Source organism: Perna viridis, chromosome 15 (genome assembly GCF_037379345.1).
Source record: "Perna viridis isolate PV_CMFRI_1.1 ecotype Kerala chromosome 15, ASM3737934v1, whole genome shotgun sequence".
Lineage (NCBI taxonomy): Eukaryota > Metazoa > Mollusca > Bivalvia > Mytilida > Mytilidae > Perna > Perna viridis.
In genome coordinates this window covers 10,008,561-10,032,682 of record NC_142459.1, presented here as the reverse complement: position 1 = coordinate 10,032,682, position 24,122 = coordinate 10,008,561, and the positions used below count along the sequence as shown (strand labels likewise).

The 24,122-nt window shown below is 36.0% G+C and overlaps 1 protein-coding gene and 2 pseudogenes across 1 annotated transcript in view; 2 read left to right on the top strand and 1 right to left on the bottom strand.

Annotated features, from left to right (window-relative positions):
- LOC148596872 (uncharacterized) overlaps positions 1-24,122 on the bottom strand; it is a 416,353-nt gene that overhangs the window by 235,494 nt on the left and 156,737 nt on the right. The gene's annotated exons all lie outside the window — the stretch shown is intronic.
- LOC148596879 (uncharacterized) lies at positions 62-18,181 on the top strand (annotated as a pseudogene).
- LOC148596878 (uncharacterized) lies at positions 18,413-19,080 on the top strand (annotated as a pseudogene).

Genomic DNA, 24,122 nt, shown 5'->3' with positions numbered 1-24,122 from the left:
CTCAGAACAAATAATAAACTCTGAAAGATTAGATTGTGTAATCATTTTTAGTGCTAACAAGATGGCTGTGAATATGGAAGCGTTCGATGGCAACCATTCAGTTGCAGTTCTGTCACCATCAACAGCAGCACATGCAACGCCATCGCCATCGTTTGAGCCATCTGTATACACAGTCGAAAATCTGGATAATAAGCTTTAATTTAAGAAAATTTTTGTTTGTTGTAAAAATAATGGACTGGTATCGGACTTTTTTTTATATTCACGCAGATCAAAAATGTTTTTGTTTGTTTGTTTGTTGGGGTTTAACGTCCGAGCAGCAATATTTCAGCTATATTCAGACGATGAACATGAAAGTGATGATAAAATGAACATGAAATGATGAAATGAAAAAAGGATGGGACACAAGGACAATGGGGTCGACAAATTTTGATTGCCACTGGAAATAGGGAGAGGGGGGTAGCGTCGGGCAATTTAGCCTCCTGTGGCGGAGCCTTATGGTTCCTACTCCGGGGGAATACCACAGTAGGGTTCTTTAACGTACGAGGAACGTGGCATCTTTTCCAACACGGTGCACCACTATGGTTTGCGGTCAGGTTTTCCGTATTATAGCCTGACAACCCCAGCATGTAACACGCCAGGGGTACCCCATTCCACCACCTGGGGCACACATCCCAGTTGCTCTGTGGGCAGAGCGCCCTCATCCCCAGCTAGGGTTCTGAGCACTATTTAGTCGCCTTCTACGACAAGCTTAGCGCTGCTGCAGGCCTATTCTTTTGACATCCGGACCTGCAAGGCGCAATAAAGAAATCATATTGAAAAGAACAATTAAAAATCAGGTTTGTTATATTTGTTCTTATAATGCAACATTGAGATATATGAATTGTAAAAAAATTATCGTAGATAATACACAGTCATATGTAAACACACTGATATTTAACTGAAAACAATCTTTGCGTAAATTTTCGATATATAGTGTTTTATCTCTTGTGATCAAATATACAATTACATTTACATTACAAAACCGTTATATATCTCAGCACAGTTTATTCTTAACTAAAGCACATTGTTTTTTTCAAATACCTTATGATAGGTCTGACATTTGATGATTAGGAAAATCGAGAAAGGGTTTATTACTGTAATCTTACCCATGAAAGAGCAAGACAAATGGAGTTCAGTGTTTTTTTAGTTTGTTAGAATTATACTGTAAGGAAATATGAAGTTACATGTACATACAGAATTTAGTTCAATAGGGTATGTTACTCTCGTCATGTGACCCCGTGATTTCACGAGATTGGGTCCTAGTCAATCATTCAAAAGCATGGAGACTTGTCATTTAGAGAACTTTGAGTTCAGTTTGTTGGGGTTTAACGTCCGAGCAGCAATATTTCAGCTATATTCAGACAATGAACATGAAATGGATGATAAAATGAACATGAAATGATAAAAAAAAAGGATGGGTCAGAAGGACAACAGGGTCGACAAATTTTGATTGCCACTAGAAAAAGGGGGGATGGGTAAGGTCGGGCAATTTAGCCTCCTGTGGCGGAGTGCAAAGGTTCCTACTCCTATCGAATACCACAGCAGGGTTCTTTAACGTGCGAGGAACGTGGCATCTTTCCCAACACGGTGCACCACTATGGTTTGCGGTCAGGTTTTCCGTATTATAGCCTGACAACCCCAGCATGTAACATGTATGACCCCTTTCCACCACCTGGGGCACACGTCCCAGTTGCTCTGTGGGCAGAGCGCCTAACCCCAAGCTAGGTTTCTGAGCACTATTTAGTCGCCTTTTACGACAAGCTTAGCGCTGCTGCAGGCCTATTCTTTTAAACACCCGGACCTGCACGGGGATTGAGTTCAGTGTTGAGGACAAAACATCTTTTTGTGTAAAAAAAATCCCGATAAAAAATAAAAAAATATCGGTTTCTACATGATAAAGGTATTAAGAAAAAACAAAGTGTAGATTTTGCATTGTAATACAACGTTTCGAGTACCCGGAAGTAAAAATAAAATGCAGATCAGTCTTCGGTTTTCAATACGTTCTACGTTGTAAATTCTGGTAAAGAAAATGAAAATAAAACGAGACTTACAAACCCTATTGTTTTAATAAAGATGCTTTTAAAGACAAAAAAGTTCGATGTTGTTTCAGTTGTTACATATGAAATCACTTCCGCTTAAGGGAATAATAAATATAAATGATATGTTTGTATCATAATAAGCTTCCCCAAAGTCTCTCAAGCTTTCAGTTAAAAACTATTGAAATAAATTTAAATTACTTATATGCTTTAATGAGATTTATTTCAAATTATCTATACAAACGTATCAATTTTTTGTAGGAATCTTAACCTAAGTCTACTTCATTACGATTGATTGATTGATTGTTGGGGTTTAACGTCCGAGCAGCAATATTTCAGGTATATTCAGACGATGAACATAAAATGGATGATAAAATGAACATGAAATGATGATGAAATGAAAAATGGGATGGGACACAAGGACAGTAAGGTCGACAAATTTTGATTGCCACTAGAAAAAGGGAGGGATGGGTAAGGTCGGGCAATTTAGCCTCCTGCGGCGGAGCGCAGTGGTTCCTACTCCTATCGAATACCATATAATAGCGAGGAACGTGGCATCTTTCCCAACACGATGCACCACTATGGTTTGCGGTCAGGTTTTCCGTATTATAGCCTGACAACCCCAGCATGTAACACGCCAGGGGTACCCCATTCCACCACCTGGGGCACACATCCCAGTTGCTCTGTGGGCAGAGCGCCTAGCCCCCTGGCTAGGTTTCTGAGCACTATTTAGTCGCCTTTTACGACAAGCTTAGCGCTGCTGCAGGCCTATTCTTTTGACACCCGGACCTGCACGGGGCTACTTCATTACGACTATACCAATAGTACAAAGTTCGAAATTATCAATAGGGGAATAATGCAGAGGTAAAATGTTTTTTTCTCTTCCTATTCGAGTACTGAAATATGATAAATAAGTTACTTTCATATTATTCGTTATGTATCAATATAACGAAAATGGAAATGGTGAATACGTCAGAGAGACAACAGTCCCATTGTGAGGAAAAATGTCAGCTCAAGGCCACCCATGGATCTGAAAATAATTTCCGGAACCTATGAAATAATTTCCTGAATTTAATACAGTTATTATCAATGTCACTTTTTAATATTTCCGTCTCTCTGAAATTTTTACTGTCAGCCACTATCACTGAAGTATAACTTAATCGGTAAAATATTGATTGTTTTGTTGAACATAGAAAGCGACAACAATGCTTAACGACGGTATAAGCGAGGAATAAAATTATGCTAAAAATCGTAATCTCAATTCACAGTAACGAAAAGTACACGGTGAAAAACGAACAACATGGAACAACAATGTTCTTTGTACCTTATTATTGCTATATCATGTCATTAAATTTCTTTGATTAAGGAAGTAGATCTAGGGGAAGGGAAACAACTCTTGAAATCAGTGATATGTTTGTATCATATTCAATTTCACCAAAGCCTATCAAGCATTCATTTAATACAGAATGCAAGTTACTTCGATGAATGAAATCAATCTAAGTCACTCTGATGCTTACATGAGATTGATGTGAAATGCTGAATACAAGCGTTCCAATGATTTGTAAGAGATGTGTCCCTTACCCTAGGTATACCTCCTGAACAAAGTAGCGCTGTTAAAAAGAAATTAAAATATAGAATTAATGATCCAAATCAGATATATATTTTAAATTTTATTAACATATTAAAAAAAACAGTACAGAAGAGCATGAATATGTTTAAAATGGATCTATTGATATTAAATCATATTGAGTTAAACAATGTGCATCCATCTAATGATAATTCAAATATGGAACACAATACTGTTTGAGGATGGTTTTGCAGGAATCATATCGGACTAGTTTATTTTAGTTTATTATTTCATCAGCCTTTATTCAATACAAGAAATTTTTTTTTCTTTGCTACTGAAGGAGGTAGGCCTAGGTATAAGGCACAAAACTCTTGAAATCAGTGATATGTTTGTATCATATTCAATTTCATTGAAGCCTATCAAGCGTTCGTTTGATACAGAATACAAGTTCCTTCGATGCCTACATGAAATTAATATTAATTACTTTGGACAAATGAGTTGTACCTTAGGTATATCTGCTTAAACTTTAACTTCTATCTCTAGTCATTGAGTATAACCCAAAATACTAATGTTGTTTTATTTGGCTTCATTATGATATCATTGTTTTATAAAATAATACAGCAGTCTATTTACATGATTGATTGATTTTTTAATGCTGTTTCGGCGATCATGGCCATATCATGGCAAGATCATTTAACAATCTAAGAACATCAAAATGAGATCAAAGTCTTTTCATATAACATGAAATAAAAATACAATGCTATTTACATATAAAATGGTACGCAAAAATGTAAATTTCAGATATAAAAAACTTAAATTACTTCGATAAAATATTAAAATATTAAAACATCAATAAGTTACTAAAATTAGATTTTATTAAATAAACCGATGTCTTGCAAGAAATTAATGAGATTGTTTGATGGAACGGTCTTGAACAAATCAAACATATTGTCACAGTAAAATAATTTTGCCTGGTGTTTGCAAAATTTCATCTAGAAAAAACATGTTGAATAGAAAAGGGACAAAGTTATTTACAAGCTGTAAGGGTTAATTGCCTTTATACATTTTATAAGATTTAAGATTTAACGACCTGCATGCATATATATAAATATAGGTATCACTTGTTGATATTATTTTTTGGTCTTGTTCTTGCGATAACCTGCAAAGGTGTTTAGAAATAGCCCCGTGCAGGTCCGGGTGTTTAAAGAATAGGCCTGCAGCAGCGCTAAGCTTCTCGTAAAAGGCGACTAAATAGTGCTCAGGACTCTAGCCGGGGGCTAGGGCGTTCTGCCCACAGAGCAACTGGGATGTGTGCCCCAGGTGGTGGAATGGGGTACCCCTGGCGTGTTACATGCTGGGGTTGTCAGGCTATAATATGGAAAATCTGACCGCAAACCATAGTGGTGCGCCGTGTTGGGAAAGATGCCACGTTCCTCGCACGTTAAAGAACCCTACCGTGGTACCATAGGGCTCCGCCTCAGGAGGCTAAATTGCCCGACCATACCCACCTCTCCCTATTTCCAGTGGCAATAAAAAATTTGTCGACCCCATTGTCCTTGTGTCCCATCCCTTTTTCATTCCGTCATCATTTCATGTTCATTTTATCACCAATGTCATGTTCATTGTCTGAATATAGCTGAAATATTGCTGCTCGGACGTTAAACCCCAACAAACAAACAAACAAACAAGCATGTACCGGAATCCGATTCCGGAAATTTTTCAATTATTTTTCCGGAAACGCTTTTATTTTTAGACATCTCACAAACAAAATGTTTAGAAATAATTGATTTTGTCCACTTTTTAAATAATTTTGAGGAAGCAAAACGCTTTTATTTTATCTTCATGGAAAATCGATTAGATTTTGATTTGTTCTTGTTGCTGATGTGGATTTTTTTTACATACTTGGATTATCATGTTTAATCAATAATTGACTTCCTTCAGCAAAATGTACTGTTTTATCGACTGTTTCAAAAATTGTGATGGAAAACGTTTATTTCCAGAACCTCTAGACATTTTGTACAGAATTTAACTAAGTGACTAAGATATGTGATTGAACAATACTTGCACTCGAACCCTCAGATTGTACTCTAATGTTATTATAAGTTAGCTTATTTACATATACATTTACGGAGATTTTGTTTCGAAACTGACATGAAATTTTCAATAGTTTTGATTCTAAACACAAACAAAAATTTAGTGATAAACAATGGCTAATCCAACAAAACGGAATGCTAGCAAACGTATTTCTTTGGCCATTCCCGGCAAGACCAAGTATCAGACAGGCTCATATCTATACGTTCATGCCCGGAGTTATGAAGATTTTTTTTAACACTTCAAGACCAAAGTACGTATTTAGTAGTAGCCAAAATTGTGTGTAAGGCACTGAAAATTCAACCTGACATTAAATACATTATGATAATATACAACACAATAACTGTACCAACCTCTACGAAGCTGTAGTAGTACGGTTCCTCTCTTACTAACCGCTGCAGACAGGCCTTTCGAAAATCCGAAAATCTTGGACATTATTCAATTCAAACGTTGTTTGACAATCGGATAACGTCGCGTAAAATCATTAACTATTACCGACTTTTCAAGATTCTCGAATATTTTTTAAGGACTGGCTGCTGCGTCTAAAGTGAATTTTGAACGTCAGACGTTGCAGTCTTAAAGACTTTAGTGTTATTACACTTAATTTGATTGAAGATCAAATTACTTTACTTGTCATTCAAAATTACCAAAGAGTTTTTGTTTAGACGAATGAATATTTCGCTTTTTGCAAATATTAATGACGATAATAAATTCAATATTGTTTGATATTTTTAACAAAATGTGTTATATCGTGTTCTCACAAACTATAAACAGATTCCAAGGATTTTATTTATGACTATAAAATCGTCATTAAATACATGTTCAGTTAAATTACAGGAGCCTCAATTACTTTGCAATAAACAAAAATAATGGTGATATAACATTAACAAATGCTTGTAGTTAAACATTGCATAATATTTGTGGTTATTAAATTAAAACTGAAATTGTTTTGGTTAACTAAATGGTTTTAATAACATTTGAATTCGCTCTTTACTCCCAGTTATTTAAGTTTATGCATTTGTATCTATAATCAAACCAATAATGGGAAAATAAATCGGAAATCGGTTTAGTTCCCATGGTGCAATGTTTAAATAAAAATATTACTAATGACAATATTAAAAAACTCAATTAAATAACAGAGACTTGTAATTGTTGACGTTTTTATCTTACGCTCTGTAGTTGATGTCATTGTAATTGTAAAATATGATGTAGGTTATGATGTCATTAAAGAGTGATTGATTGATTGATTGCTGGTTGGGGTTTAACGCCCGAGCAGCAATATGCCAGCTATATTCAGGCGATGAATATGAAGTGGATGAGAAAATGAACGTGAAACCATTATGAAATGAAAAATGGAATGGACACAAGGATAATGGGCAACAAATTTTGATTGCCACTGGAAATAGGGAGAGGTGGTTAGGGTCGGGCAATTTAGCCTCCTGTTGTGGAGCCCTATGATTCCTACTCCGGGAGAATACCACAGTAGGGTTCTTTAACGTGCGAGGAACGAGGCATCTCTCCCAACACGGTGCACCACTATGGTTTGCGGTCAGGTTTTCCGTATTATAGCCTGGCAACCCCAGCATGTAACACACCAGGGGTGCCCCATTCCACCATCTGGGGCACACAAACCAGGTGCTCTGTGAGCAGAGCGCCCTAGCCCCCGGTTAAGGTTCTGAGCGCTATTTAGTCGCCTTTTACGACAAGCTTAGCGGTGCTGCAGGCCTATTCTTTCGACACCCGGACCTGCACGGGGCACGTCATTAAAGAAAAGTACTGTGCCTTTTATAAACCAGAATTGTAATATTTTGTTATGAAATACCTGTATTTATCCAGTGTTTTATTTGTTTCTCTTTTTTCTATTAAATAAAAATGCTTATGTCGTTTTTAAAAGCTCTGTATTTTGTTGAAATGTTTTAGATGTACCGACTTTAAAGCTTTTGAACTTTCAAACTTAAACTGCTTTGATGATAGAATAGGTTTGTTGTAAATCTATGTACATACCAAGTTTTTGTTTTGTTTGTTTGTTGGGGTTTAACGTCCGAGCAGCAATATTTCAGCTATATTCAGACGATGAACATAGAAATGATGATGAAATGAAAAAGGGATGGGACACAAGGAGAATGGGGTCGACAATTTTTGATTGCCACTGGAAATAGGGAGATGTGGGTAGGGTCGGACAATTTAGCCTCCTGTGTCGGAGCCCTATGGTTCCTACTCCGGGAGAATACCACAGTAGGGTTCTTTAACGTGCAAGGAACGTGGCATCTTTCCCAACACGGTGCACCAGTATGGTTTGCGGTCAGGTTTTCCGTATTATAGCCTGACAACCCCAGCATGTAACACGCCAGGGGTACCCCATTCAACCACCTGGGGCATACATCCCAGTTGCTCTATGGGCAGAGCGCCCTAGCCCCCTACATACCAAGTTAAAACACACATTGTATATACTACATATGCGTGTAAAAGTACATGTACAACTACATGTAGAGAAATGTGAGCGCATGCGTGTTTTATAAGTTTATTCAAAATTTATCATTCACAAACATGCAATACCACACATAATTATAATATTTTTATTTATAATTCATGAAAAGCATTTTAATTGGAAATTATCCGAAGCGTCGTATGAATGTGACGTTCTATTTTTTTTCCATACATTAATTTATCTTATTTAATTTATTTATTTTATTTGTTTTTGTATTGTATTCAGCCTAAAGTAATTTCACAGTAATTGTTTCATTTATTCATATCTGCAAGAAAATTCAAGATCAAATAATTAGATATGAAAAGTACTTTAAACAGCGAGATATCAAAATTTAAAGCGAAATCCATACCAACATCTATCAAACTCAAGGAGCTGCATAATCAGCATTGGAAGCTTCGGGTAAAACAAAAATAAAAAATGAGATAAACTAGCTACCAAGAATGCCCGAATAATACCTTTAGCAGTCACTAATTATGTCTTTCATATAGAAAATAATGTATAAGGATGTGAGAAATGACAGTAATGCTCATAAACTGTCTGGACATTGTCATTACTGGGGATATCGCTCACAGTTTATGGTAGGTATTTCTACATCTTGTGACATATTGAATGACCAATAAAAAAAGAGATTAATTGATATCACATCTATCAAATATCCGCAATCCAATCTTTATACCGAAGCAAGTATTTGACCCTTCGTACATGTTGTAATCTGAACATAACGTCGATTCACTTTGTGTGTTAACCCATGTCAACTTATTTTTTTCAATTGTTCTAATTAAATGTTATATAAAATCTCAACAATAATGTATTATAATGAAAAGATATTCTATAATGTTAGGTCGCCTGAGATCACAACACAGTACTTCAACGTTACATGGTTTTCAAACAATTTTTATTAACCAAAATGAAACTTGTGATAACGACAAGCGGCAATTACTAGCACTGTTGTTTCTATTTTTTGTTCACAGTTATTGCACGGTAAAACATAAAACATGTCTGTGTTTTTTTTTTCTTATATAAGTTAATTTTAACTATAATATCCAAATAAACTATATCTGGGTTACAAATTTGATAAAAAAAATTAACTGAACTCGACAGGAAATAAATTATGCATAAAAATACTTCCTTTTACAGAAAAACTGCGACTAACTTTTTATATAAATTTAATCACTTGTATCTGGGGACTTGGATATGAAATTAAAAACATTGATAGTGGATTACTTTCTAGTTAATTTTTTCATTCATAACAAGAAACGTTCATTGAAATTGTTTTAAATGGCTTCACAAGTTGTTAAGAAAAACATAACTTCAAGGAGGTAGACATAAGGTAAGGGAAACAACTCTTACAAATTATTGGAACGTTTGTATTCATCATTTTACGATCATAGTTTTCCTTTCCTCGTTCGTCTACCCCGGACTTGACTTTTATGTTTGTTTGTTTGTTTGTTGGGGTTTAACGTCCGAGCAGCAATATTTCAGCTATATTCAGATAATGAACATGAAATGGATGATAAAATGAACATGAAATGAAAAAACAAAGGATGGGTCACAAGGATAATAGGGTCGACAAGTTTTGAATGCCACTGGAAAAAGGGGGATGGGTAAGGTAGGGCAATTTAGCCTCCTGTGGCGGAGCGCAAAGGTTCCTACTCCTATCGAATACCACAGCAGCTTGACTTTTATGAGCAACTCGGCGGGTGTTTCTAGAAAAGCAGAGGACGCTTACCCTGCCGGTGCACCTGGTCCATGCTCCCAGTTTTAGTGGAGTCCGATTGGTTTGTTGGGGTTTTTCGTCCGAGCAGCAATATTTCAGCTATATTCAGACGATGTCGAGTTGCTCATTTACTTTTGTTACTTTGTATGTATGATTTTTAGTTACTTTATGTTCTTTGTTGTTTATGTCTGTTTTCTATGTCTGGTCTTTGTCCCTGGATTATATTCTTTTGATTACCGCTATAACCTTGGTTCCCTTGATTACTCTCTCATGAACAATACGTATAGGACATGAACATATATATATCCACTGAATATGATCAAGCCAAATCAGCAATTTATCATAATTATGCAGTTCATCTAGTTCAATTCGGAGAACTAAATAAAAAGTACTCTGTGAATAGACATTTTTTGCTTTTTAGCTACAGTTCCAGACTACAAAGAAAATGTCTGGTCTTTGTCCTTGGATTGCATTCTTTTGATTACGTCTATAACCTTGATTACTCTTTGAATTGATGGCACCTTCTATTTCATACTGACCACTTTTCACTGATGGAAAATTGTTACTCAATTAATTTCCTGATTAAAACATAAACTTCTCAAAAAGGCAAATAATTTCCCTTGCAAACCTGTATTTATAACCATGTAGATTTAAAACCACAGCTTAAAAACTATTTTGTTTGTACATTTTTCACTAGTACCTTTTTGTGTTTTATATAGATAAATAAGTCAAAGAAACATTTCCAGACACAGGAACGTGGGAAATCTATGAACAACAATTCCCGGAACACAAAACGAAAAGCCCCACTAATATAGGCGATGAATAGCCACTCACCTTACTGTTTCTTTTAGCTTAAATTCATTGAAAAAAATTTATATTTAAAACAGATAGTCATTTGGAAAACTGGGACTCCATATAGGCTAATCAGGTCATGTTTACGCACATATAACTCGGAATAACTATTTCACTCTATTGGCAACATATCAATTACGTTTTAATTGCAACCACCGTATATCGTATACATAAAAAAATATAGAACACTTTTTTTTATTATTGTTGATATTTTTATCAATTTGGTACGAATTCTGTTTGACAGCAATGTTTATATTAATTAAGTACTCGATGAAAAAAAATTCCAAACCATGAAATTAAAATGTCAAAATTCAATATTACATTAAGATTATAGTAAACAAAATCTATATATACTTTAAAAAATGCAAACTGTTAACCGGGCAGACCAGTGTTTACACAGACATTGCAGTCGTTTCAATAAAGTACCTAAATCTAGGTAAGGAACTTCGACGCTTTTTTCAACAAACGGATTGGAATTCCAATGGGAAAAAATTGTGCTCCTCTACTTGCTAACCTAATTCTCCAAACTGGTTAGGCAGACCTTATAGGTGACCCGATCCAAAAGAAAGAACATCGTTTAATTGATACGTTCATCTCATTTCATTTTCCGCTACATAGATGATGTTTTATCGTAAAACAATCATAGGTTCGGACATTTTATACATTGCAACGAACGTGAGATTAAGATTACAACAGACGCTGTGAAGTTAGCCTCATATCTTGACTAGGATTTCTGTGGAAAAGGGAAACTATTTACCAAAATATACGACAAACGCGATGACTTTTCATTCGTACGCAGACTATTTGTATCGCGCTAGACTTTGTACAATTAAGCTTCTAGAACAGGGTTATGTTGCTACAAGATTAAAGTTATCACTTCAGAAGTTTGATGGTGGTCATTATGAACACGTGGATTGCTACGGTGTTTCCATCTCCATCATGAAAACTGATTTGTTCAACATGTCATGGTTTTCCTTTCCTTTTACGGCTACCGTGGATATGACTTTTTTTATGAGCAACTCGATGGGTGTTTCTAGAAAAAGCAGAGGACGCTTAACCTACCGGTACACTTGGTCCATGCTTTTTAGTGGAGTCCGAGTGCTTTTATTTATTTTTGTTACTATGTGTGTAATGTTTTGGTTATTTTATGTTCTTTTTTGTGTGTGTCTGTTTCCCATGTCTGGTCTTTGTCCCTGGATAACATTCTTTTGATTACCACTTGAATCTTGGCTCCCTTGATTACTCTTTCATTTCTTGACCTCAATAACTCTTTGTGAGGAATGTATAATTACAGAACACGATGTAAGTAAATTCGATATTTTAAAGTCCTTTCATCAAATCACATCATTATCGCATGATGCTGTTAACATATTATCCTTCAAATAAATTAACACACTGTTTATTCTATGTATGATATAAAATATCAAAAACTCGGATTTTTTTTAAGACTTCCAGTATTATCAGTCTTTAGCTTTTCTTTTTATTCAATCTAAACAACAAAGATGAAGATTCCAAGTCAATCTTTGGCGAAAAACCCATAAAACACTGTGGAACACTCGTTCCGTCTATTAAGGAGGTAGACCTAGGATGAGGATACAACTTTTACAAATCATTGAAACGTTTTTATTCAGTATTTGGCATCAATCTCATGTAAGGATCAAAGTAACTTGCATTGATTTTATTCTGTTTCAAATGAAACCTTGAAAAGTTTTGATGCAACTGAATATGATACAAACATATCACTAATTTCAGGAGTTATGTCCCTTGTTTGTTTGTTTGTTTGTTTGTTGGGTTTTAACGTCCGAGCAGCAATATTTCAGCTATATTCAGACGATGAACATGAAATTAACGATAAAATGAAATGATGATGAAATGAAAAAGGGATGGGACACAAGGACAATGGGGTCGACAAATTTTGATTGCCACTGGAAATAGGGAGAGTTTTATATATATTTACAATCCACTGATGTGTTTAAGATTTTAAAAATACAAGTTATATCAAAATTGAACAAAGTGATATTTAACTTCAAGATTCAAGAATAAATCATATACTTAAAACAAAACAAATATTGAAATAGGAAACAAAATCCAACAGTCTATCAACGGAAAAGCTACATAATTGTAGCCCTAAGTTTAAGGAGGTATATCTTGGGTAAGGGACATAACGCCCCGTGCAGGTCCGGGTGTTAAAAGAATAGGCCTTTAGCAGCGCTAAGCTTGTCGTGAAAGGCGACTAAATAGTGCTCAGAATGGGGGCTAGGGTGCTCTGCCCACAGAGCAACTGGGATGTGTGCCCCAGGTGGTGGAATGGGGTAACCCTGGCGTGTTACATGCTGGAGTTGTCAGGCTATAATACGGAAAACCTGACCGCACCCCATAGTGGTGCACCGTGTTGGGAAAGATGCCAAGTTCCACGTTAAAAAACCCTACTGTGGTATTCTCCCGGAGTAAGAACCATAGGGCTCCGACACAGGAGGCTAAATTGCCCGACCCTACCCAACTCTCCCTATTTCCAGTGGCAATCAAAATTTGTCGACCCTATTATCCTTGTGACCCATACTTTCCTTTTTTCATTTCATGTTCATTTTATCATCCATTTCATGTTCATTGTCTGAATATGGCTGAAATATTGCTGCTCGGACGTTAAACTCCAACAACAAACAAACAATCATACAATTCTAATCCCATAAGATCTCAATTAATCAATTAACCAATGTCATGTTCATCGTCTGAATATAGCTGAAATATTGCTGCTCGGACGTTAAACCCCAACAAACATGTTTGTTTGTTTGTTTGTTGGGGTTTAACGTCCGAGCAGCAATATTTCAGCTATATTCAGACAATGAACAGGAAATGGATGATAAAATGAACATGAAATGAAAAAAAAGGATGGGTCACAAGGATAATAGGGTCGACAAATTTTGATTGCCACTGGAAAAAGGGGCATGGGTAAGGTCGGGCAATTTAGCCTCCTGTGGCGGAGCGCAAAGGTTCCTACTCCTATCGAATACCACAGCAGGGTTCTTTAACGTGCGAGGAATGTGGCATCTTTCCCAACACGGTGCACCACAATGGTTTGCGGTCAGGTTTTCCGTATTATAGCCTGACAACCCCAGCATGTAACACGCCAGGGGTACCCCATTCCACCACCTGGGGCACACATCCCAGTTGCTCTGTGGGCAGAGCGCCTAGCCCCCGGCTAGGTTTCTGAGCACTATTTAGTCGCCTTTTACGACAAGCTTAGCGCTGCTGCAGGCCTATTCTTTTAACACCCGGACCTGCACGGGGCAACCCCAACAAACAAACAAACAAACAAACAATTAATCAAAATGCACAAATTAGGCATATGCTACATGTAAATAGATTGGAATTATTGCCATTTAAAATGAATTCACATTTCTTGGGCTGTTCACTGATTATTGATCCATTGTCAGTGTTAACGGCATTGGCAAAGAAGGATTTTAATCGTTATTACAACCTAGATTCCCACTAGACAAATCTGCTTAAAATGTGGTATTTTGGCTTTATAAAGATGGCGCATATGTTGTTAGCAATTGTTTGCCCCGTGCAGGTCCGGGTGTCAAAAGAATAGGCCTGCAGCAGCGCTAAGCTTGTCGAAAAAGGCGACTAAATAGTGCTTAGAAACCTAGCCGGGGACTAGGCGCTCTGCCCACAGAGCAACTGGGATGTGTGCCCCAGGTGGTGGAATGGGGTACCCCTGGCATGTTACATGCTGGGGTTGTCAGGCTATAATACGGAAAACCTGACCGCAAACCATAGTGGTGCACCGTGTTGGGAAAGATGCCACGTTCCTCGCACGTTAAAGAACCCTGCTATGGTATTTGATAGGAGTAGGATTGATTGATTGATTGTTGTTGTTTATTGCCGTTTCGGCGACCAGGGCCATATCACGGCAAGAACATTTAATGCAAGGAAAATATTAAAAGCAAGATCAAAGTCTCTTCATAAAATAATGAAATTAAAACAAACAGTTATTTACATATAAAAAGGTACATAAAAGGTGAACCTAAGACATAAAATACATATAGAAACATAACTTCGATAAAACATTTAAAACATTTAAAATATTGAAAAATCAAGGAAGGTATCCAATTTAGATTTTATTAAATAAACCGATGACCCGCAAGAAATCGATAATGTTTGCGCTCCGCCACAGGAGGTTAAATTGCCCGACCTTACCCATCCCTCCCTTTTTCTAGTGGCAATCAAATTTTGTCGACCCTACTGTCCTTGTGTCCCATCCCGTTTTTCATTTCATCATCATTTCATGTTCATTTTATCATCCGTTTCATGGTCATCGTCTAAATATAGCTGAAATATTGCTGCTCGGACGTTAAACCCCAACAATCAATCAATTATGTTCGCAATTTTAGGTTCCTGCCCAATATCAAAATCCTGTACAAGCCAGGGTATATTAATATGTAGCATAATAATGGATGCAACTTCATTTTTTTTTTTCTGTTTCAGGTGGAAAAGGCTTTGTCAGGTATCAATGAGTGGAAGAGTCACAATATAAGTTTAAGAAACCAAGACCGGGCTAGAACAGGATTGCTGAGTAATATGAAAGAGGATTAGTGTCTTATAATTGCAGACTGGGTCATGAAATTTCTGCCTCGTCGATATAGATTGATTGATTGATTGTTGTTGTTTATTGCCGTTTCGGCGACCAGGGCCATATCACGGCAAGAACATTAAATGCAAGGAAAACATTAAAAGCAAGATCAAAGTATCTTCATAAAATAATGAAATTAAAACAAACAGCTATTTACATAAAATAAAATAAAATAAAATAAAGACATAAAATACATAACTTCGATAAAACATTTAAAACATTCAAAATCCACACAATCTAGAAGAACATGTTTGATAGAGAAAGGGCAATCACATGGGATACACTCAGGTGGAGGATCAGCAACAAGCGAATGGCCATGTGTGAATCTAGAATGTCCAATGCGGCATCTAGTCATGACCACTTGCTCTTTGCGATTGCCCGACCCGGATTGATGAACGCCTAGATCGGGTTTTATGGAATTGAGTTTGTTGTGTTCAAGATCGTCCCATCGGTCCTGCCACATCTTTAAAATATATTTTCTTATTAAAGGTTTTAAATCGGTGTATGGCAAACTAACGTCCTTTATTATTTCATTTAATGCCTTCTTGGCAACCCTGTCTTCAGCTGAATTCCCCTGAATACCAACATGACTGGGTACCCAGAGAAAAACAATCTCTATATCGAATTCCCGAAGTCGATGAATAAAATATAAAATTTGTAAGATAAGAGTGTTTTTCAGTTTGTGATTTTTAATTGCCAAAAGACAGCTCAAAGAGTCAGAACAAATAATAAACTATGACAGATTAGATTGAGTAATCAATTTAAGTGCTAACAATATGGCTCGAGCTTCAGCTGTGAATATGGAAGCGCTTGATGGCAACCGTTCAGTTACAGTTCTGTCACCATGGACAGCAGCACATGCAACGCTATCGCCATCTTTTGAGCCATCTGTATACACCGTCAAAAAATCTGGATAATTTGCTTTAATTTCAGAAAATTTTTTGTTGTAAAAATAAAGGATTGGTATCGGACTTTTTATATTCACGCAGATCAAAAATGAAAGAAGGGTGTGGAAGCTCCCATGGAGGGCATTTCGAAGTAACAACAGGTGTCACTGCATTGGTCTCCAGATGAATCGCTTCCAAATGAGGTTTTATTCGAATTCCAAAAGGAGGGGTTTTGCTTTCATGTTTTCGATAAATGTCGACAGAAATAGGGTTAATGACACAGTCGTAGGCAGGGCTACCTGGGTAGGCCATAAGTTTACTTACATATTGAAGACCTAATTTCAAACGTCTGTCTCCAAGGGAGGGTTCATTTGCCTCGGCATAAAGGCTCTCAATAGGAGAGGTTCTGAAGGCACCAAGGCAAAGTCGCAACCCCTGGTGGTGAACAGCGTCTAAAATTTTAAGGTAAGATTTTTTGGCGGAACCATAAACAATAGGCCCGTGCAGGTCCGGGTGTTAAAAGAATAGGCCTGCAGCAGCGCTAAGCTTGTCGTAAAAGGCGACTAAATAGTGCTCAGAAACCTAGCCGGGGGCTAGGCGCTCTGCCCACAGAGCAACTGGGATGTGTGCCCCAGGTGGTGGAATGGGGTACCCCTGGCGTGTTACATGCTGGGGTTGTCAGGCTATAATACGGAAAACCTGACCGCAAACCATAGTGGTGCACCGTGTTGGGAAAGATGCCACGTTCCTCGCACGTTGAAGAACCCTGCTGTGGTATTCGATAGGAGTAGGAACCTTTGCGCTCCGCCACAGGAGGCTAAATTGCCCGCCCTTACCCATTCCCCTTTTTTCAGTGGCAATCAAAATTTGTCGACCCTATTATCCTTGTGACCCATCCTTTTTTTTTCATTTCATGTTCATTTTATCATCCATTTCATGTTCATTGTCTGAATATAGCTGAAATATTGCTGCTCGGACGTTAAACCCCAACAAACAAACATAAACAATAGATCCATATTCAAGTTTAGACCTAACCAAAGATCTATATAAATTTAATAAAATTGAGGTATCAGCACCCCATTCGGTACTGAACACCATTTTTAAAATATCTAGTGCCTTAAGACACCTAGATTTAAGTAATTTGATATGGGGAAGAAAAGAAAGTTTACTATCAAAAAGTAATCCAAAGAATATAGATATAGAGAGGGGCAGGCCGATTTAGTTTGCCAAAAGAGGTTTAAATTGGCACATAACTGTTTGCTATCGTAAGGTAGACACTGAATTGAGAAGTTTTACATATGTTCATATATTTGAGGGACCAACATCTCAGGACGCACCCACTACATCAGCACTTTTGGTTGATGTAGCCAAAGACATTCACAGTTCTCATTCTGAAATACAGAAGATCCATTTTTGGTCAGATAACGCTAGCTGTTACAAGTCTACAAATACTATCTTGTCCCTGTATCAACAACTGAGAGACAGACTTGTAACATATGACTTCTGTGAAGCACAAGATTGGAAGGGGCCATGTGACCGCAAATCATCCCACATCAAGGCTTTGATATAGAGATATGTCAATGAAGAAAATGTTCTTTCTGCAAAGCAAATGAAACAGGTAAATTATTGGCAGTTACATGTATTAAAGTTAAAAAGAAAACACATGTTTATTGTAAGTAACCACTATATAATGATATGTTTTGTTTTGTTTTTGATATGCTTTATAAATTCATTCATAATGTATATATATATACACACTATCCTGTCTTTGCATAACGATATTTGAAAATATTCGCTGGTTATAACTGACATTTCAACAGAAATACTACTATAAGACCACCCCTCAAATGAAGTTGGGTTGGGATATATAGGAATCAACCATCAATCTGTCCGTCTGTGGGTTAGTTTCCCGAAATTTCTAATAAACACAACTTCTGAACCGCTCGGGGAACCCCAACAAACAAACAAACATAATTACTGTCAGGGCACTCTAAAAGCAGATACAAATGTAACTGAGCTTAAGGTTTTTTCATTTACTCAATTAAAACTGGAATATTCTGTGTGAGCTTTCTCTCAGAATCTCTTGTTGTATTTAAACAAAAATGTTAATTTTATATACTGTAGGCCTATTAGTGCCATGGTATAAAATTTGCAATGGATTGATTAAAACTACAAACTTGCAAACCTTGGCAGACTGGTCAAACGAGGTACTGATGCCCTCTATGCCAAGTTCAAAGACTGCGAATCAGAAAAACTCATATGATTTGTATTGCTGTCCAAATGAAGGCTGCATAAGAAAATATTGCACGCATACATCTCTAGATAACCATATAACTCATGGATGTTGTGACTATAGGGAAGAAAAACAAATGCTAACCGACAAGGGCAAATCTCTATATGTAGAAAATATGAAAGAAAGCACTTCAGGTCCATCAATCACCCTTTCCAGTGACAACTCCTGTTCCATTGATTCCTTGAACCTTGCACAAGGATGGGCATTAAAAATAAGAAAATCTAAAGTTTCATTTTCTCCCCATCAGAGAAAGTATCTTATTGAAAAGTTCGATAAAGGAAATCAAACAGAAGGAGAGAGGACCCAGGAATTGTTGCTGAAGAAATGAGAAATGAAAAAACTGATGATGGAAAATACAGATTTCAAAGGAAAGATTATTTGACAACACAACAAATTGGCAGTTTCTTTTTAAATGCAGCAATGGTGGAGGAGGACAAATCTAACTTCAAAAACATTATTTTGAAGACACTTGGCTGAATTCATAATGTTTTTTTAATGAGTAAAAATGTTAAGTTGAGCTGTCTCTTTCAACATATTTAGACAAAACAACTTTTAATATTTACACAATTACATATAGAATAATAGTTACTTTCGATTTTGATACTGACCATATCATGTGGAATATCTCAGAGTTGAGATGTTCCGCATGGATATTGTCAGTATAAAAATCGAAAGTAACTATAATTCTGTTTATTGGTAACCTTATATTTATACCCCCTCAGAATGACAGGAGGTATATTGTTTTATCCTTGTCTTTGTTTCCGTAACATCCTTTTCTGTCAACAACTACTCATCACATCGGCTTAAAATTTTAACATTCTTTCTGTAGGTATGCTTTATGGTGGGATAATTTTCAGAAAAAAATTGACAACAACTTCCTGTTTACCGAGTACTTTGTTTATTTGCAAGAAATGTTCTTTGACTCAGTACTGAGCAAACATAAATCATCACATCATACTGTAAAACAAGACTAAGATATACTAAAATAATTTCAAAATTCATAAACAGGTATTTCTTTTAAAATAAATGAAAAATGTGTTGTCAAGTTCAAAATCATAAATTTAGCAATCGATAATAAACATATGTATATATTTTGTTTTCGAAGTGATTTCTGATCTTCAAAATCAAAATTGTCTATTTCAAATGATATTCCACCATTTAAAAATTAATCATATCATGAAGAATTGTTACAGAGTAAATCATCTGAAATCATCCAGGCATGAAGCACAACTGGAATTGAACCTTTGCTTTTAATGGGACCATTTTTGTAGCTATGCCAGTACAGAGATCTACTGTTGTAGCTAAAGCTGACCAGATAGAAGAAAATGTGCAGTTGTTTTAATGTGGTCTTATTTAATTATGTTACATATAGTAGTAGCCAAGCATTTTCATCTCTAACTTCACCTAATACTTTTGCTCAAAATACTACATCTATGACATATTTAAATATGTTTCATCTTTCATATTAAGTAAACCATGCAATGATTTAGTGGTTCTGGTAGGTTTTAAGGTTCCTACGGAAGAGGTAGGTTCATATATAAAAGGTAAATTTTCCTGGAAACTGACAAAAAATGGAAAATTGTGTTTTTGTGGCTATTTGCCAAAAAAAAAAGTTTTTTTTTTTTTGGCTAAACTGTCATTAGATGGCCTGTTTTATCAACTATAGTTGATACATCCTTTAAAGGAGATGGACTTTTCTTGCTATGAAAGTTTGAAAATCACTGACGTAAGCTTATATATCTCCATTTTGAAAATATTACAATTATGGCAAAATTTAAACAGAAATTACCAATATGTAGTCAAATTTGAAAATTATCAACATTTACTTTATTGGTACTCTATATGATATGTAATCATATGCAATTATCGAAAGGTAATTAATTAGATCCAATTTTTGACATTTATATGAGCAAAAAACGATAATTTGACCAATTTTAAAAACTAAAATTTTATTTTGTTTGCCAGAAATAATGAAAAGTGGTTACCATAGCAACCAAGTGTATATGCAGCGATTTCAATTTATTTTTGTGTTTCTATGATGCTATATGCAGTGATTTTAATTTATTTTTTGTGTTTCGATGATGCAACTTAACTTATGTGCAAAAGTAAATCCATGTGTGCCATGCCTTTGTTCTAATATTCTGGTTCTTACAGAAAATTGGTGTTAAAGAACTGGAAAAAAGTTCATATTTGATCGCAGTCGTTAGAACATGCTTTAGTACAGTTGAAACTCAGAAAATGAGTGTTTTGCTGTTTTCGTCAAATATTTTAAAATGCATCACAGAAAAACACTTTCAATTAATTGATTAATTTCCATGACAAATACCTCCTTTAGAGTAAAAGTTTTCGAACGACTCCTTAGAGTCATTGACATTTAAATGCGCAAGAGATGTTTTGCAAGTGCCTATTCAATTTGTTGAGCCCCGTGCAGGTCCGGGTGTTAAAAGAATAGGCCTGCAGCAGCGCTAAGCTTGTCGTATAAGGCGACTAAATAGTGCTCAGAAACCTAGCCGGGGGCTAGGCGCTCTGCCCACAGAGCAACTGGGATGTGTGCCCCAGGTGGTGGAATGGGGTACCCCTGGCGTGTTACATGCTGGGGTTGTCAGGCTATAATACGGAAAACCTGACCGCAAACCATAGTGGTGCACCGTGTTGGGAAAGATGCCACGTTCCTCGCACGTTAAAGAACCCTGCTGTGGTATTCGATAGGAGTAGGAACCTTTGCGCTCCGCCACAGGAGGCTAAATTGCCCGACCTTTCCCATGCCCCTTTTTCCAGTGGCAATCAAAATTTGTCGACCCTATTATCCTTGTGACCCATCCTTTTTTTTTTCATTTCATGTTCATTTTATCATCCATTTCATGTTCATTGTCTGAATATAGCTGAAATATTGCTGCTCGGACGTTAAACCCCAACAAACAAACAAACATCAATTTGTTGACGATCGTACAGGATAGGCAGATTTCTTCCGAAAGACTGAAGAATAATGTGGTTATGTCACGAGCGTAGCATGATTAAAGTAATATATTATCAAAAATAAAAATTGCTGAAACGATTGACCTTGTACATGTAATAAGTTATTGTGAAGTATTTGAAAAACACAGCAGTGATTTGCAGCACTGCAGAGCCCACCAAATGGGCAAACACATCCTGGTGAATAAACCCAATCCATTTATTCCGTTCTCTCAACCCCAAAACACTGTTTGAAAAGCTGGAATATTTTTGGTTAAAGGATCAAATCTGGCTACTTCATATTGCAACTTCCCTGGTGAATTCTAACAATGATCATACAATGTTATTTGTAAGATACCTGTAGAACAAAAGGTGTCAATATATAAACGGAGGCTTTACCATCAAGGTACAACAACTAAATATTTCTGAAAGTACATAAAACATTGGACAAATATCAAGTAAAACTCATTTTTACATTATTTTATCATCAGTAGATAATTGAAAAGTCATAAATGTTTTGATCATTAGGCAGTCAATGACTCTTGGCCTTTAGTTTAGGCGGTAGACCTGGAGCAAGGACATAACTCTTGAAACCAGTGATATATTTGTATCATATTCAATATCACCAAAGCCTATCAATCTCAGAAACAGAATGGATTCAGTCCAAGTTACTTTGATGCTTGCATGAGATTGATGTGAAATGCTGAATACAGACGTTCCGATGATTTGTAAGAGTTATGCCCCTTAGCCTGTGTATATCTCTTAGATATGGCTAGCCATAAAACCTGGTTTGACCAACAATTGAACTTTGCAATCCTTGACTCATGTTCAAGTCAGAACATATTGGCTAATTTCAATTTACCTTCTAAATTTACTTCTTCATTGTATTGTTCTTTGAACTGTTTTAGTTAGCTATAATACACTACCATACACAGTCATTTTTTGACTGATACTAAAACAAAATGTCTCGATTAATGCATTATCGGTCAATGAGAAATACATTTTGTATATTACAGCGGTAATTATGCTGCATCAGTCATTTTTTGACAATTTAAACAAAATAAAATGTTTATACAGATATTTATGGGCTACGTCAACACTTATTTTGATTCAGCTAGTCAAAGAGTAATGAAGGGAGCCAAGATTCCAGCGGAAATCAAAATAATGTATTCCAGAGACAAGGACCAGACATGGACAACAGACAAACACAACAAAGAACATTAAGTTACAAAAATAATACGTACAAAGTGAGAAAAGAATAAGAACAACTCGGACTTCCCGAAAGCTGGGAGCATGGACGAGGTACACCGGTAGGGTAAGCGTCCTCTGCTTTTCTAGAAACACCTGTCGAGTTGCTCATAAAAAGTCATGTCTAGGTTAGATGAAAGAAAGAGTAAAGGAAAACTATTACACTATGAACAAATCAGTTTTCATGGTGCAGATGGATACACCGTAACGATCCAATGGTTCAGAAGACGACCATAAAACCTCTGTAATTATGACTTAAATCTTGTAGCAACATAGTCCTGTTCCAGAAGCCTTATTGTAAGACGTTTAGAGCGATACAAAAAGTCTGCGTAGTTACGACTAGCTCTGGCATAACGTATGAGTTGTGATATGAAAACTCCATTCGCAGATGCTGGAGGGATATTGTTACTGATGGAAGTTAAGATGACAATTCTGAATGAAAAGTCATCACGTTTGTCGTAACGTTTGGTCAAGATATGAGACTGACTCCTCAGTGTCTGCAGTACTAAAAGTATCCTTTATCTCAAGTTCTTTGGGGTAGATCCGATCTATCATATCCCATAAAATAGTACTGTGCTTTTACTTTTTAACACAAAGGAGCCAAAAGTGCCTAATTACATATATGTACAACAAATCCATCCGATTTTTTTTTTTTTTTTTTTTTTTGGATTTTTTTTTAATGTAGAATGTAATTACCAAATGAGTATTTTTACCAAACAATTATTATTTCCTGAAAGTGTAAATAGATAATTTGGCAGATTTACTAGACGGTTAATGATGAACCAGCAGTTTGATTTAAAGTGATTAAAGTATAAAGGCTGATACATTGTAGCACCGTCATTTATAACGCCAATAAGAAACGTTTTTGTAACATTTTGAGTGACTAAGATTAAGGAAGCTTATTTACTTTAAACAATTTAAACCTAAATTGGTTATTTGCCATGGGACACTATATTGCACATATCGCTTGCAGTAAATCCGCTTGTTTAAGATAACGCTACTTACTAGCGGGAATAAATCTTTGTCTTTAACCATTTTAAGCAATTCAGTCCAATTAAGACTTAGATAGTGAATAGATCCTATGTTGACTGAAAAATATCAATTTGTTTTTTTGTCCTATTGTGATTTTCAAAAACGATTCCTACGTCGTAAAATTGACACTTACAATTTCGAATGTTAAGAAGTGATCGCGGTCTGTCATATAGCTATATCTACTTTCAATTTTTTTATTTTGAAATATAATTTGTGGGATGTAGACTTAATATAACTATTCAGGTGATTTAAAACCGATAAAAACATGATAAATGTGATATTGATGG